At 47.2% G+C, this 16,141-nt stretch overlaps 1 non-coding gene across 1 annotated transcript; it reads right to left on the minus strand.

Annotated features, from left to right (window-relative positions):
* Window positions 1–1,549: 1,549 nt before the first annotated feature.
* Window positions 1,550–1,621, minus strand: TRNAE-UUC. Its single transcript has one exon. It is a non-coding gene; the product is annotated as a tRNA-Glu (tRNA).
* Between the last annotated feature and the right edge of the window lie 14,520 nt (window positions 1,622–16,141).

Below are 16,141 nucleotides of genomic sequence, written 5' to 3' on the forward strand. Positions count from 1 at the left end.
GCGAGGGCTTTCTCTAGTTGCGGCGAGCGGGGGCCACTCTTCATCGTGGTTCGCGGGCCTCTCACTATCGCGGCCTCTCTTGTTGCGGAGCACAGGCTCCAGATGCGCAAGCTCAGTAGTTGTGGCTCACAGGCCCAGTTGCTCCGCGGCATGTGTGATCTTCCCGGACCAGGGCTCGAACCCGTGTCCCCTGCATTGGCAGGCAGATTCTCAACCACTGCGCCACCAGGGAAGCCCAAGTTTTCTGTTTGAATACATTTATTTATGCAAAAAAAGTGAGTCGAAAGAAATAAGCAAATCATAGTGTAAGTGGGATGTGGATAAGCCAACAAGTCTGAGGAAGTTTTGGAAACACCTTCCTAACTCTCTACAAATGCAGCGTGGATTTAGACGACAAATACCCCCTCACCATGATACTGGTTATTGCTTTGTTTCTAGAAGCAGCCACACGATTCAAGCAGTTCCTCCTGTCCTCTTGGTCTTGCTCCATCATCCTCTTTACGGGTCTCCATGGTGACCATAAGAGTCCCTCAGACCATGCCATCGCTTTGTCCTAGGTCCTCTCTGGCAGCTAAGTGCTGGGCCATGTTCTCAGCACTGGAGATTCAGTCATGTGTTTGCTTCCAACAGCTGCACCCCCTTCTTTCTGGCTAACAGAATCCAAGGTTGCTAGATAAAATTCGGGGCCATGCAGTACTTGGTACCTACTTAGAGGAAAACTACGCATTGTTTAACTGGGTGGGCATCCTGTACTTTTATTTACTAATTCTGGCTGCCCAAACAGAGCCCCTTCCGACGTGGCCACGTAGGCAGTGGATTGTTAATGGTCTATACTCTGGAGTCAGTGTTCTGAGTTCAAGGCGAGGCAATAAGACCCACCAGCTGGTCACACGGGTGCTCTGAGCTTCAGTTTTCTCCTGTTTGTGCTTGAAGTAGAAGATACTAGTATCTTCCTTGGAGGGTGTTGGAAGGAATAAGTGGGTTGATACCTCATATGCCCTTAGAAGAGTTTCTGGACACAGAGTCAATGCCCAGAATGATGTTGGTTTTTTTGGTCGGGGAACATGTTCTTTTCCTAAAGTGAAGTATAGTTGATTTACAACATTGTGTTATTTTCAGGTGTACAGCAAAGTGATTCAGTTATATATATATATATTCTTTTTCAGATTCTTTTCCCTTATAGATTATTATAAGATACTGAGTGTAGTTCCCTGTGCTATACAGTAGGTCCTTGTTGGTTCTCTATTATATATATATATATAGTGTGTGTATGTGTTAATCCCAAACTCCTAATTTATCCCTCCCCCTAACATGATGTTGTTGGTTCAGGTTTCCTGATGTAGAGACCAGGCAGCATCCGCTCAACCTACAGTGCCATTTGGTGGCTCTATGAGAACCCAATCAGCATGGGGACACTCTGTCCTGTGCCTCACCTGTCCACCTGGTGAGCTTTGGGGGTCTTTGTGTCCTGGGTGCCCTCATACTACCGCTAACTTGTGACATAACCAATTTTTTTCTTGGCCGTGCTGTGAGGCTTGCAGGATCTTAGTTCCCCGACCAGGGATTGAACCCGGGCCTCAGCAGTGAAAATGCTGAGTCCTAACCACTGGACCACCAGGGAATTCCCTCACATACTCATTTTAAAAATAGTTTCTCCTAAGTAAGATCAAGTAAATCAATCAGAGGCTTTCTTTCAAATGACTTCTAAATCATTGAAGATTTTAAGCATGCTTAAACTGTTCTTTCGAGCTAAAAATTTGCAGGTTACCTCTTTTAGGAAAGGGAGGGAAAGCAGAGGCTGAGAATAGCCCTGAGTAAATGGTGAATACTTTGAAATAAACCAGCTCTGTGTTTGACCTCCAGTTTTGAACTGTACATGTTCAACGTAGATGGGGGTAAAGTGAATCAACAGCAGAGAAAGCAAATTCTAACTCCCAGGGGATTTCTTTGTAAGGGGGCCACTCAGATGTGGTGCAGCTTGAGTCAAACCAGACCCTGCTGCATGGTGACGAAGCCAAATCAGGAAGAGGGAGCAATTTTTAACCTCCCTTTTACACATGCAGATGCATCAGAAAATTGAGGAAGAATTAAAAGATCATTAAAAAGCTCTTCCAAATGATGCGAGGTTCAGGGAATGCAGGCAGCCAGGAATGGGAGAGATTTAAAAAGTGCAAGACAAAGTCGTCTTGAGGAAGAAAGCAGCGGATATGTTTAGGTGGAAATTTACTCCTGGGGGAGTTTGCTTTTCTCCCAAAGACGATCACACATTCTAACTGAAGCAAGTTCAATGTACAACTCATGTCTATCTGAACTAAACTTCATCAGATAAGCCTGGAGGGCCCCTAGTTGCTTGAGGAATGAGGCTACAGATAGCATCTTCGCTTGGGTTTCCCCCATAAGCAGAGCTGGAGATGAAAGCTTGTAGGCAGGTAGGTTACTTAGGGAAGTGATTTGCGGACTGGAAAGAGTGAAGTGGGAAAAGAGGAAAAGCCAATCTTAGGATGCAAAACTGATTGCCATGTGTGGTAGTTTTAAAACATGACTGCACGTTTTTGGATGCTCCTCCCATGAGAGGTGGGTCTATTGTCCCTAAACTTGAATCTGAGGGCTGGTTTTGCTATGTTACTTCGAAGGCTGGGTCATAAAAGGCCACGTGGGAACTGGTGATTATCTCTTCTCCTTCCATCCTGCAGCACAGCTCTTAAACAGCAAAGCCATAAGCCTTCAAAAGTTTAAGTCCGGATACTTTTCTGCAGTAGAATGATCTTGAGCCATCAGAGTGTTCCATGCCCTTGGCCACAGAGATTGGATAAAGGATAAACACATGATTCAGTAAGACTCATTTCTGGGACTTCTGTTGAAACTGTGGGTAGAAAATCATTTTTCTCCCAGGGCTGCTGAGGGTGTGAATAGGTGCTAGGAAAGAAGAGTCTGCCAGAGAATGGGGCCTACAGAGGGAAAAGCAGAGCCAAGAGGTGGAAGGGGATCACTTCCTGATACCATTATTTGAGTACCTTGATCTAGCCATGCCTGAAGCTGTTGCCTTTGTACTTTTAAATGACGTGAGCTAATAACCCCTCCTCCCTGGTTTTTTTTTTTTTTTTTTTCCTTTTTTTAGTAATTTTTATCTGGATTCTGTCAGCTGCAATCAGGATAGTCTGACTCTTTCAAGACCAACTTAGTAAAGATCTGAGAAGTGCTGAGAGATGCTGACCTACTGGTTGGGCACTTCAACTACAAGACCCCTCAGAGGGCATCCTCTCTGGTCATCCCAAAATGTTCCCTTTTAATGAGGGCTGATATAGTTTCTCATCTTAATGTTCTCACTGCAGCAAGATTCGGTTTGGGTCCTGGCGTGCTGGATGTGCCCCCGATGCCATGGAAATCCAGCAGAGGCTTCCTGTGAAAATGGAGACTTCACAGGCTGACCCAAGGCTAAAATTCTTTGCTCTTTATCATTTATCTTTTCCTATAAGACAAAGAAACACAATATGTGTAATTAATGTTTGGCAGAAAAAGATACATAAAATTAAAATTAATTTTTTGGAAACTTAAAAGCGAGTATTGTTTTGTCTGGACTTCCTTTTTACAGTCCAAATGTTTTCTTCTCATTCATTATGGAATCAAAAATGAACTCTAGTTCAGTTTTTAAATTCCTTCCTAAATATTGCTTTTAATTCCCTGATGGTCCCATGTCTAGTCAAGACATCTGAACATGATGCATTCAAGGTTTACAGTGATGCTTTAAATATTTTCTTAAGAAGTATTTTCATTTTGGCAAGATCCAGAATCCATAAACACATAATGTTCCGCATTCTCTTACTGTTTACATATTTCCTTAAAAAACAGTGACTTTCCTTCTGTTTCAGAGTTATGTTCATGTCCTTTCTTATTTGCCTCATAGTTTGCAGCCATGAAACAAAACTGTGCTTTAAAAAAAGAATAATTCCTATCACCTTCCTCAACAACCTCTAACAAATCTATTATATTATGAAATCTCTTTTTTTCTCGAAGGAATAAAATGGGTCTTGAAAATGCATACTCTTATGTGCATATCAGAGGGGAGGAACACCTTCCAGAATTTCTATCTTTCCATCCGGGGCTGTTAGGAAGCAGAGTTGTGAGACCCAGTGTTGCAACCTTCCTGCAAGAGAAAGATGTAAGGCAGGGTCTCAGAAGAGGGTAGAAAAATTACTTCTTCACTGAAGCTGGGGCTCTGCTCAAAGCGAACAATGATGGTTCAGCGCTTTGTGTAAGTGCCCATGTGTAATAATCAAGGAAGCCCTACAGCATTCTCCATAATGCACTTTTTTGGTTGTAATTCCTTTTTGCCAGGGAACGTGTACAATGACTCCACAGCAAGGAGGCCTGAGGTTCTTACACACAGGCTGACTTTGGCTCCTGGATGATGTTGGGATGCATCTTGAGGACCAGCTGCCTGTGGCTGTGAGGAAGGATGCACCGCCAGGAGCAGCGTCCACCCTCCGCGGCTCTGACCCCGAGGCTGCAGGGCGGGCGGCTGCCTGGGGACAGGGGGCGCGGCACCCGAGGGGGCAGCATGGGTCTCACCTGCGGGACTCCGTCCAGAAGGTGGACTCAGCCAGGAAAGCCAGTCCCACCCAACTTGCAAACCCTCTACATCCAGGTCAGGTCCTCTGAAGACCAAGGCCAACCAGGAACGAAACCTCTGTTTTTCCAGAACATGAAACAGCTGAGTCCTCCAGGCCGCTTCTTTGGCGAGAGAGGGGCTGTTGGACGGGGAGGCACTGGGTTCCCATCCTGCTCCCCAGGCCACTGTCCACCCAGGAAAGTCCTCCACATCTGGGCTTTCCTTCCCAGCTGGAAGCAGGGCCGAGGGCAGCTCCTCCATCATGGGTCCCGGCAGGGCTGCCCCGGCAATGGGACTTTCTGGTGCTGATTTGAGGATGTTACCAATGTCCCCAAAAGGGAGATATAGACAAAGGTTGGGTTCATAGGAGGATGTTTGTTTGCCCAACACCCAACATCAAGCAGCACTAACGTCTCAAAAATTTAAATGAGCAACACGGGCTGAATGTTTGGTGCCGGTCAGCAGAGCATTTGAACAGACCCGAGGATCTTGGATTCTCATCCTGAAGTCGAATATCCTCTTTCTCCTTTCTCACGTTTTCCTCCTTCCATCTTCCCTCCCTCCCTCTTTCCCTCTTCCTTTCTTTCAAATTGCCCTGAAAACATGCCTTATCGTATGAAATGAAGGCCCCACGTCTTCTGAGAAGTAGAAGAGCCGGACAGATGAGAAATGTGTCCTTCATGAAGCCGAGCATCTGATATCTTGACATTTTCCTGCGGTTAAATTCATTCCCAGTTTGTAGCACAGGCTCCTGGAGGAGGCTGGTTGAGGAAGCGGCCTCGTTCAAGTCCAGTGGCAGCCGTGAAGCGCTCTGTTAGGACTGACCATCAGGGCTCCTCCGGCGGTGGTTTGGGGTCATGGAGGATGTGGGAGCGAAGCTCTTAGAAGGATCACGGGCCCCTCAGGGTTCCCTCTGTGAGGCCGGGCGGGGCTCTTTCCAGGCTGCCCTGGGCGCCGGGCTTCCTGCTGCCCCCACGTCTGGGACGGGTCCGTCCTCAGGCCGAGGTCGGTGCTGGTGACCTGTGCAGGGGTCCCTGTGTTCACAGCCCTGCAGCTCCCGGTGGCCCTGAGGGGGCTCCCCAGCTGCTTGGGAGGCAGAGGCTCTCAGGCTCTCAGATCTGGCAAGTTCTCAGCGAAGCTCAGATGACCCAGTGCCCCCTTGTCAGTAAGTGACGCCTCCAAACGCCAGTCACTCGGGCCGGTGACCACCCACGTGTCGTCCTGGGGTTCCCCCTCTTTTTCCAGCTATAGTGAATGAACTAAATTCAAACATGCGCTGGTCTGTCTGCCCCTCTCCCTGCCCTGCTCTCACCTGAGTCGGCACCTTCCTCCTCCTGGGGTCACGGCAGTTGCCCCCCCCAGTCCTCTTGCCCCCTCCTCTCTCCACCCCAAAATCTACCCTCTGCTCGCACCCAAAGGGAGAGTGAGCTCCGTAAACACAAAGGAGACCCTGAGTAAACGTTGCAGTGACTTCCCACTGCGCCCGGGAGAAAGGGGACCCCACCCCTCACTGGTCCCACAAGGCCCAGCTCCATTCCTGCAGTTTCCCCTGAACTCTGTCCCCCACTGCCCCCCTCACTCCCTTCATTCCAGCCCCACTGGCCTCCTGCTCCTCCTCCAGATCCCAGAGCCTTCCTGCCTCAGGGCCTTTGCACGTGCTGCCCCTCTTCTGGAATGCTCCTCCCCAGCTGCTCCTCCTCAGCTCTCCCCATGACCTTCCATTCTCTGCTCAGGGAACAACCCTGTTGCACCGTCTAAAGAAGTGTCTGCATCCCTGCGTCACGTCCTATCCCCTGCACAGAACTTGTCACCATCTGAACTTGATTTACTCATTTTATACCTTCTATGGTCATTTGCACCCACAGGAATGTCACCCACAGGAGAGAAGGAACATTGTCTGCTTGCTGTTGGATTCCTGCCCTAAGAACTGGCCCAACCACACAGTAAGTTCTTGATGTGCATTTGTTGAGTAACTGGATGAGTGAGAAGAATCAGAGAATGGACGCTTAAGAATTCTAAACTAAATATTTAAATCAGAGAACGTTCTAGTCAGACGGGGCCCTTGGAAATTGTTTAGTCAAACCCATTCGTTTTGTGGGAGGGTAAACGGAGGCTCAGGAGGAAAGGGGGTTTACTCACATCTGAGGCTGAGGCTCCTGTGGTATTAGGAGGGGGACCCGCTTAGCGTGGTGTGTTTCGGGGTGATGGGTGGCTGTGGAAGTTTCTTCTACCCTTTGATGCATCACCGAGGAAAGCAGGGACAGAAGGCGTGGACATGCCGGAGGCTAAGTGACTCAGAGCAGCGGCTCAGAGGAGACAGAGCCGGCGGTGGGGCAGGCAGGGCCCTGGAAATGCTCCCCCGAGGACGAGGAGGTCTGAAGGGCGGGAAGAGCAGGGAACCCCCGAATTTGACGTCACCTCATGGGAGGGCCTGAGGCAAGAACTGGGTGAGGCAGATCCCTCAGGAATTGAACTTGGGGACAGAAACGTTACTGACTGCCTGTCACAGCCAGAAGGTCTTTAAAATGCTCATCAGATCAGGTGTTCCCTGCTGAGAACCTTCTGGAGGCTTCAGGATGAGTTTCTCAGGTCTACCTTAATGAATTACCACAAACTGGGTGGCTTCAGACAATGGTAACCGGTGTCTCCCAGTTTAGGAGCCAGAAATCTGGAATCAAGGTGTGGGTGTGTCGGCTCCTGCTGGGGGCTCCGGGGAGCATCCGTCCCGCCTCCCTCCCAGCTTCCGATGGCTCCCGGCAGCCCTGGCCTTCCTTGGCTGGGAGCTGCATGCCTCCCGTCTCCGCCTCATGGTCACATGAAGTTCTCCCTGTGCGTCTTCCCATGGCCTCGTACAAGGATGCTCGTCAGAGTATATTTAGGGCCCGTGCTAAGCCGCGGGAACTCATCTTAACTGATTACACTTGCAAGCGCTGTCTTTCCAAAGAAGGTCACATTCCGAGGTTCCGGGGGGACGTGAATATTGGGGGGAGAGGTTACTCAGCCCCAGTACAGCTCCCCGTTGCTCCCACATTAAGACCCCTCCCCTCCCCTGACCGTGAGCCCGTGCAGGCTGCTGGTTAGAGCGACGGCGCGGGGCGGGGCTTCCCGGGAGCGCGCGGCTCGGTCGGTCACCACCCCGACGTGCTCGTGCTCGGTGCGTCCTGGCTCCCAGCTCTTCAAAGGCCTCCCAACGATGCGGGGTGGCCAGGGGACCCGCTTTGGCCAGTGGGGCCCTTGTGGGCTCGATGCAGTGAGAGGCTGTGAGTGCATTTGTGAGGTCTGGCTTGGTTCTTGGCTTCCGGAAGGTCCTGCCCCAGGGAACTTCCATTCTAAGGCGGGTGAGGGCTTTGCAGGACTGAGTTGACCCTGGTCCCCAGCCTGAGGTCCAGCCCAGTAGCTCAGTGATCCTCAGCAGAGACGCCCAAAGGAGCCCAGCTCGGATCAGCTGAACCCAGAAGGCCTGCAGCCCTGTGAACTGAGATGTGGGGAGTCACTGAGTTTGGGGGTTTAGTTGTGGATCATTATTGGGACGATGGCTGAGAAATACAGACACGGGACACTGGGCACTGGGCTCATAGCAGTCAGGTGGTTGTGGAGAGTCAATGAGCTCCTGTGTGTGAAGCGGCTCCTGGTGAATATCAATGAGCATCAGCTGTGTTATCATCACGAGGCCCCTCCCAGCTCGTTCTGCCCCCCACCCCGGGTCGCTGTGCTGGGAGGCCAGCCCTCCTCCCTGCTTCTGGAAAACTCTAAACTTTTGCCTCTTCCCCAGTCTTCACATGACGGGTTTTTCTTCACGTGATGGGTTTTCCTCGTTCTCCAGAGCTCAGCCCAGACGGGCCCCTCGCAGGAGCGCTTTCCCGAGGGCTCCACTGCGGCTGGTGCTGGTCCCCGCGTGCTGGCTGGTTCGGTGTCCGTCCAGGCGCTGGAGGTCAGGGCAGCCACGAGGCAGGGCTCTTTGTCTCTTGTTCTCTGGTGCATGCCAGGACCTGACCTGGCCCAGCGTATAGCGGCTGCTCTGTTAATACTGTGAACTTGTTCTAGAAAGCGTGGTCAGACCTTGCCCTTCGTGTGTGCATTCGTGCAGCCCGTCGTGTGGGACGCCTGCCCTGTGCGCAGCTCTCCTCTGGGCAGCGGGGAAGGACAGCCAGCCAGGTCCCTGTTCCTGGAGCTCACATGTCAGCGGGAGACAATGATCATGAAAATGGACGGCGTGTGGGTTCTGGAGGTGACCATTGCTGAGCGGGAAGTGCAGCAGGACGAGGAGGGAGTGACGGGCTGGGTGCGGGTCACACAGGCTGCTGGGCGGACTCGCTGAGACGGTGACAAGGGACAAGGGTCCTGGAGACAGGAGCCGGGGCTCGTGGATCGCGGGGGAGGTGGCTCCAGGCCGAGGGCACGGCCAGTGCGGGGCCTGCGTGTGAGGAGCAGCGAGGGCCGGAGTGGCTGCGAGGAGGTAACAAGGGGGCCGGTGGGGCTGAGGTCCGGGAGGGGACGGGGCCACATCTGTGTACGACCTTGTAGGCCCCTGCAGGGACGCTGGGTGTCGCTGTGCGTGACCAGAGCCTGGACGGGTCTGAGCAGAGGAGGGCCGTGCTCTGAGTGTGTTTTACAAGGACCCTCAGGCCGTGTGGGGAGACAGACTCTGGGACCGAGGGCCCGGCAGCTGGACCCGTGAGGAAGCCATGCTGGGGGGGCGGGAAGGTACAGGGCGGGATCATCACGGCCCGGCTTTGGGATTCTTCTGTGAAGGTCGGGCTGATGGGATTCGCTGATGGAGGGAACAGAGCAGGTGAGAGGAAAGCAAACCAAGGTCAACTCCAAGGATTTGGCCTGAGCAGCTGGGAGAATGGAGGTGCTATAGAGTAAGGTGTGTGGGTCTCAGGAGGGGCAGGTGGGGGCCAAGGAGGGGCTGAGATGCAGAGAAACCTTCTGGAAAGGACGGAGGGCCCTGAGCCAACTTGCCCTGGGCTCCCGCGCTTCCTCTGTGAGAGCTGCAAGGACGACCACCTGTGTCATCAGAGAGCTGGTGCAGCCAGACTGCACTGTGTCCCCCCGAGGGACAAAGGTCAATGTCACGGCAGTCTGCTCTGATGCTGGCTTCAAGCCAAGGCCTTAATGTTCAATGAGAAATCCGCACTGATGAAAATTTCATTAAAGAAACATTATCCCTTTCACTCCCCTCGTTATTCTTGGCTTTGAGTATTGGGCTGATTTGGGTTTGATTACCTGATGATCTGAAGATTGGAGCATTATTAAAAATTTAGATGAGCAGTGATGCGTCTGGCCTCCCTCTCCTCTCTCAGCCGGAGCACGAGGGGCTCTGCTAATGATCACAAGCAAGTCGGGCAGACACGGCAATTAGAGAATTACCTGTAGTTTGAGGGAGCCTCGACCCCTTTGCCTTCAATGGAAATTAGCTGCTTGGCTTCCAGGGCACACAGATTTAATTGATAAAATGCTCAAGAGGAAATTTCAGTCCTGGACCCAGTTTTAGGACTAACAAGCTGTATGTTTTCACGTCCCCTTTTTGTGCCCCAAACGTGCCCCCATCTGTAGAGCAAGGAGGTTGGATCAGGGCAGGTGCTTAAAACTCGTGCCTGTGGGCTGAAACCAGCTTCAAGAGGGAATCTGCAAATTATTTTGTTTATGTTTGTAGTTAACACTTTCTAAGACTTATGATCTTGGGTTCTACATGTTTCATGTATATTAACTTGTCTGATTCTCCCATTCACCACCCCCATGAGAGCAATACTCTTTTCAGTCCCACTTGATAAACAGGGAAACTCTGACCAAGAGGGGTGAAATAACTTACCCTGGGTCACCTGCTTGGCAGGAGCAAAGGCAGGGTTTGAGCCCCAGTGGTTTGATTTCCAAATCCATGCTTTAACACCTGTGCTACAATTTCTGAAATTTTTAATTCTTGAATATTTTTTCCAAGCACAGTGTCTCAAAAGTAATTAGGCAGTAAAATTTAAATCATTTGTGTTTTTTCTATAAAAATAGAACTTATATATTAAAAGATTGGAAGCTCTGGCTAGATGTTCTTCGAGGGTGTCCATTTCTGCAATATCATTTGTGCTTCCATGAGGCACTAGTTACTGGCATGATTTACCATGTTTCTGTTAGGAGAGATGGCAGTATTCAAAAAGAGAACCCCATCTTTCAAAAAATCCAAGAGAAAAACTAGCTGTGTACTATGGGAAAAACCTATTTGAATACATCAGAGAGCAGCTTAGGCTGCCAGGACTTGAGGGGTCAACAGTGCAGACAGAAGGGAAATGCACTGAGGTGAGCCCTATTTTCTCCACCTCTTTTCCCTTTGAGGAATTTGCCCATTAGTAAACAGAGAGGGGCCAAGAGTCACAGAAACTGATAGCTTTTCAACAAGCTCATGGTTCTGGGGACATACAGCTTGATATTTGGGGCTACCAAGGAAGCCAGGGTTTGAGGGCCCAAGATTTCAGAGAACCCCCTAGAAGTGGGTCTGCTTTTCTGTAGTGCTTTCCCTCTTGAAGCATTTGCTGATTCCTAAGCTGTACCAAGGGGCTCAGAAGATAAGCAGAAAGTAAGCAGCTGAAAGGCTAAGAAACTAAGCAAAGTTTTCACCAATATCATGATGCCATAACAGCAGAACTTGGAGTTCAGTGATCACCAAATAGGTGGAGGCTTGGAAAATAAACGGTGGTTTGTGCTGAGTCCCTCAAAGAACTTGTCCTGGGAAGTAAGGACAAGCCAAAGTAAACTGGACCCATAAAGTAGAAAAATCAGTCTTGAATCATTACAATCACGATAATCTGTCCTCATTACAGTGGCTGCCAGAAAAAAAAAAAAAAGAAACGATAAATTAGAATGCTCTGGGGAAGTAGGACATCATCCATGGACACTACAATGTTTCAAACAAAATGCCTTGCCAATGTTCAGAAAAATATTACCAGACATATCAGAAAGGAGACCTAATAACCAAAAACCAAGAGAAAAAAAATGATAAACAATAAGGAAAAAACCTCACAGCTGATGGATTATCAGAGGCTATCAGAGATAAACTGCAAAATATTTATTATTAACATATTCAATAAAAAGATCAAACAATGGAGAAACTTATTAGAGAAATGGAATATCTAAAAAGGGCTCATGTGAATATTTGCCAACTGGAAAATATAAAAACTGAAATTAAAAATATAATTAATTGGCATAAGAGGAGATCAGACAAAGGTTTAGATAGGTTTGTTGAAAATATCCATGTTGAAGCATGGAGACCAAAAAGGATTGCATATACAGGCATACCTAGTTTTATTGTGCTTTGCAGATATTGCATTTTGTACAAATTGAAGTTTGGTGACAACCCTGCATCGAGCAAGTCTATTGGCGCCATTTTTCTGACAGTATTGGCTTACTTCATGTCTCTGCGTCACATTTTGGTAATTCTTGCAATATTTCAAACTTTTTCACTATTAAGTTTGTTGTTGTGGTCTGCAGTGATCTTTGGTGTTATACTGTAGTTGTGTTAGGGCACCATGAACTGTGCCCATATAAGACGAGGAACTTGATAAATGTGTGTGTTCTGACTGCTCTACTGACTGGTGTTTCCCCTGATTCTCTCCCTCTCCTCGAGCCTTCTTCTTCCCTGAGACACAACAATATTGAAATTAGGCTGATTAATAAACCTACAACGGTCTCTAAGTGAAAAGAAGAGTTGCATGTCTCTCACTTTAAGTGAAAAGCTAGAAATGCTTAGTGAGGAAGGTGTGTTGAAAGCCAAAACAGGCCAAAAGCTAGGCCTCTTGTGTCAAACGGTTATCTAAGTTGCGGATGCAAATGAAAAGTTCTTGAAGGAAGGAAATTAAAAATGCTACTTCGGTGAACACATGAATAATAAGAAAATGAAATAGTCTTATGGCTGATGTGGAGAGAGTTTTAGTGGTCTGGATAGAAGATCAAACCAACCACAACGTTCCCTTTTATACGCACTGGGAAACCAAAAATTTGTGTAACTTGCTTTATTGCGATATTCGCTTCATTGTGGTGGTCTGGAACAAAAGCTACAACATCTCTGAGGTACGCCTATACACAAAAGAGCATTAAACCATATGGAGCATGGTAATAGTTCTAACGTACGCATAACTTAAATCCTAAAAAGAGAGGAAAGAGAAAATCACAAGTGCTATATGAAGATATACAACTGAGGATTCTTCAAAGTTGATGAGAGATTAATTCACAGTTTCAAGAACCCCTAGTATGCTAGACAGAAATACATACCTGAAAGAAAACAACTGCCAGTCTAGAACCTTATCTCATTAAAATTATCCTTTGAAAGTGAATATAAATAAATGTTTTCATAGAAGCAAAAGCAGATACTTCATTGTCAGCAGATCTTTCTCTTTCTGCCATTTTTGGAATTTTATAATTAATTTTTAATTATACAACTAGCAGATAGATGTACTTTCTGGGCCCCTGTGGATTTGCTTTAAAATAAATATTAAATGGAGTTCTTTTTTTTAATTAATTAATTTATTTTTCATACAGCAGATTCTTTTAGTTATCTATTTTATACATATTAGTGTATATATGTCAATCCCAATCTCCCAATTCATCCCCCCCCCACTTTCCCCCCTTGGTGTCCATACGTTTGTTTTCTACATCTGTGTCTCTTAAATGGAGTTCTTTAGGAAGAAGGGAAATAATTTTAAATGAAGACTACAGGAAAAATAAAGAGCAATAGAAAGGGTAAATACATTGGAAACTTTATTTTAACCATGACTATACAAAATAGCAATAATAATAACCTGTGGAGGTCTACAATATATGTAGAATTAAAGTACTTGCTGAGGATGACACAACAGCCAGAGGAGGTTAAATGGTTTTAAAGGGTTCTAAAGGTCTTCTGTTGTCCAAGTGGTAAAGATGTAATTTAATGTAGATTCTAATAAGTTGAGAATATATGTTGACATCTACAGGATATCCACTAAAGAATGATGGAAGTAAAATTGACAACCTAACGGAAGGTTGCAAAATAGACTAATAATAATTGTTATTGATTAATACAAAATAATGCAGTAAAGAAGAGAAAAGGGGATGTAAATAGAAAACCAATACACGTATCCCCTGCTTTTAGAAAGTTTGCTTTATGCCACTCGGTTTTTACGAAAGACCTATATGAGTACCTGTTTTTGCTTACTGAAAGAAATCCAAAGAGAATTTTCACTTTTATAAGAAAGGCGAAAAATTAAAATAGCTGAAACGCTATTTTCTGCAGCAAACCTTTATAGAGGCAGAGCACACCCAGAGCAGCGAAAGAGAAGCCCCGGAACTACACTCAGCATTTTAGAATCGAGCCCTGTAGCCTTGAACTGTGTCTGTGAGCATCTGTGCTTTATCTCAATTTATTTTGTGCATCTGTTAGCAAGATGTGCTCTAAGGTAATTGCTTCTTCGCTTTGCACCATTTTGGCTTAGGAAAGGTCTCATAAGAAGGCTCTATTTTCGGAAAGCAGGGAAAACCTGTAGATCATAGGAATAATTGCATCAAATGTAAACAGATTAAATTCTCAAAGAGAAGGACCAGCTTTATTTTTCATGGGCAGAAAAACACAGATCTGTTTCTCACCTACTGCAAAGTGTTTCAGAGGTAGACGTGCTTGTGAATCACTTGAGGAGCTCATGGAAATGTCTGATGCCCTGGGCCCAACTTCGACATTTAGGGGTGGGATTTTAGGAGCTGTGTTTTTAATAAGCTCCAGACCTGTCTTTGAGAGACTATAACCTATTGTGTGGAACGGAAGGGGACAGGAATGAGGATAAATTGGAAGCATATAGTTTAGTTCTTGCAGAGCCTGGAGCTGAGCAGGGGAATAAGACAAGCACACGATAACCACAGTGAAGAATCTATACAATGATTGTCTCAGTGAGGACCTTTGCCCTCGTGCAAATGGCCCAGAGTCAGAGGTCGGCCCCCACCTTAACTACTCTGGTCTCAGCTACTCGGGATAGACCAGCTGTGAATAGGATCCAAAGCAGGCAGGCATCCATCCACGTACTCGGATATTTATTTATGTGTGTAGCTCATCCAAAGAAACTTAACCCCGGGCTGGCTGCGTGGGGACCAGAGGCTGCATCTGGTCCAGGACGCCGGCTCCCCCAGGGCTGTCTGTGCACTGGGCCAAGGCCCTGCTGGACACAGGTCACAGATGGCGGAGGGGCTGTTCAAGGCCAACAGCAGCTGGCCTGTTCACTGGCTCCTGGTCTCCCTGAGGGTCCCAGCCCTTGACAAGCAAAGGTAAAATGGGGATTTTATCCCAAGGCAGGAGGGGTCCCGCAAGCTCTACGGTGAAGGGGGCTCTTTCTGTGACAGCCCCTGCAGTGCTGGCTGTGCCTGGGGAGTCACAAACGGGGACCTGAAAGGGGTCACTGAGGCAGAAGCCACGCAGGGTGGGGAGCGCAGGCCTGTCCTGCCTCAGGCTGCCCGGGGGACATGCCCACAGCTGTGAGGCTCTCCTGGCAAGTCTGATGGGGTTGGAGGGGCTGCTCCAGAATCCCACCCGGGTTTCCCAGGTCTGACCCGGGGAGTTGATGGTGGTGGTGAATCCGGCCATGCTAACTAACTTCACTTAACTCTACCAAAACAAAACAAAACAAAACTGATAGGATGTGACTTTCCCTTTATGTCATTTTTGGAATTTTACAATTGATTTTATTTACACAACTGATTCTTACTACTTGTTTTTCACATTAGAATGGTTTCTATTTTCCTGCCTGGACTCTAATTTGCACAAAAAAGTATGAGCATTCTTATTTTAATTTGACAGCTATTGCCAAGTACCTGCCAAAGCGCCTATTCCTGTTTATTTAGACCAATTGGAGTATTTGTTTACCCACAGCCTAGCAAGCTTGGCCTTGCCCATCTGATAAGTGAAAAAAAGGATATTTAATTGTCATTTTCCTTTGCCTAATCAAAGATCAAGTTCTAATCTTTGCATATGCTTATTAATCATTTGCATATCTCTTCTGTAAACTATCCATTCATATCCCTGTATCAATTTTTCTAGCAAACTATATTTTTCTTATTGCTTTATAGGAGCATATCAAATTAATCCTTTGCTATGTATAAGCCAGATACCTCCTCCTTGTCTTTGTTGAGGCAATCCTTTGTTACACAGAAGTTATAAATTTTGATGTATTAAATTGTGAGAGAAACCTAACCCTAGCAAAACTAGCAAAAAGAAAATGTGTTGGCTCATATAATTGAATAACTCAAAGATAAAGCTTCAGGTGCAGTTGGATCCAGGGGCTCTAACAATGTCATTAGGATACTGCTCCAGCTTTATTCTTCTTCATAATAGTGTCATTCCAGGTCTCAATAGGGGAGCAACATGTCTCCCAGCAGCAAGTTTTACAAGATTGAATGTAACAAAATCTTGTCTTAAAGGGGGTTAATTATAAAGTTCTTTTTTTTTTCTTTTTCCACACCAGAAGCCTGAATGTAGTTAGCTGTAAGAGTAATTGAGTAACTCAAAATGTAAGGGCTCTGAGTAGC

The sequence above is a fragment of the Balaenoptera musculus genome, chromosome 15, assembly GCF_009873245.2.
Source record: "Balaenoptera musculus isolate JJ_BM4_2016_0621 chromosome 15, mBalMus1.pri.v3, whole genome shotgun sequence".
Taxonomy (NCBI): Eukaryota; Metazoa; Chordata; class Mammalia; order Artiodactyla; family Balaenopteridae; genus Balaenoptera; species Balaenoptera musculus.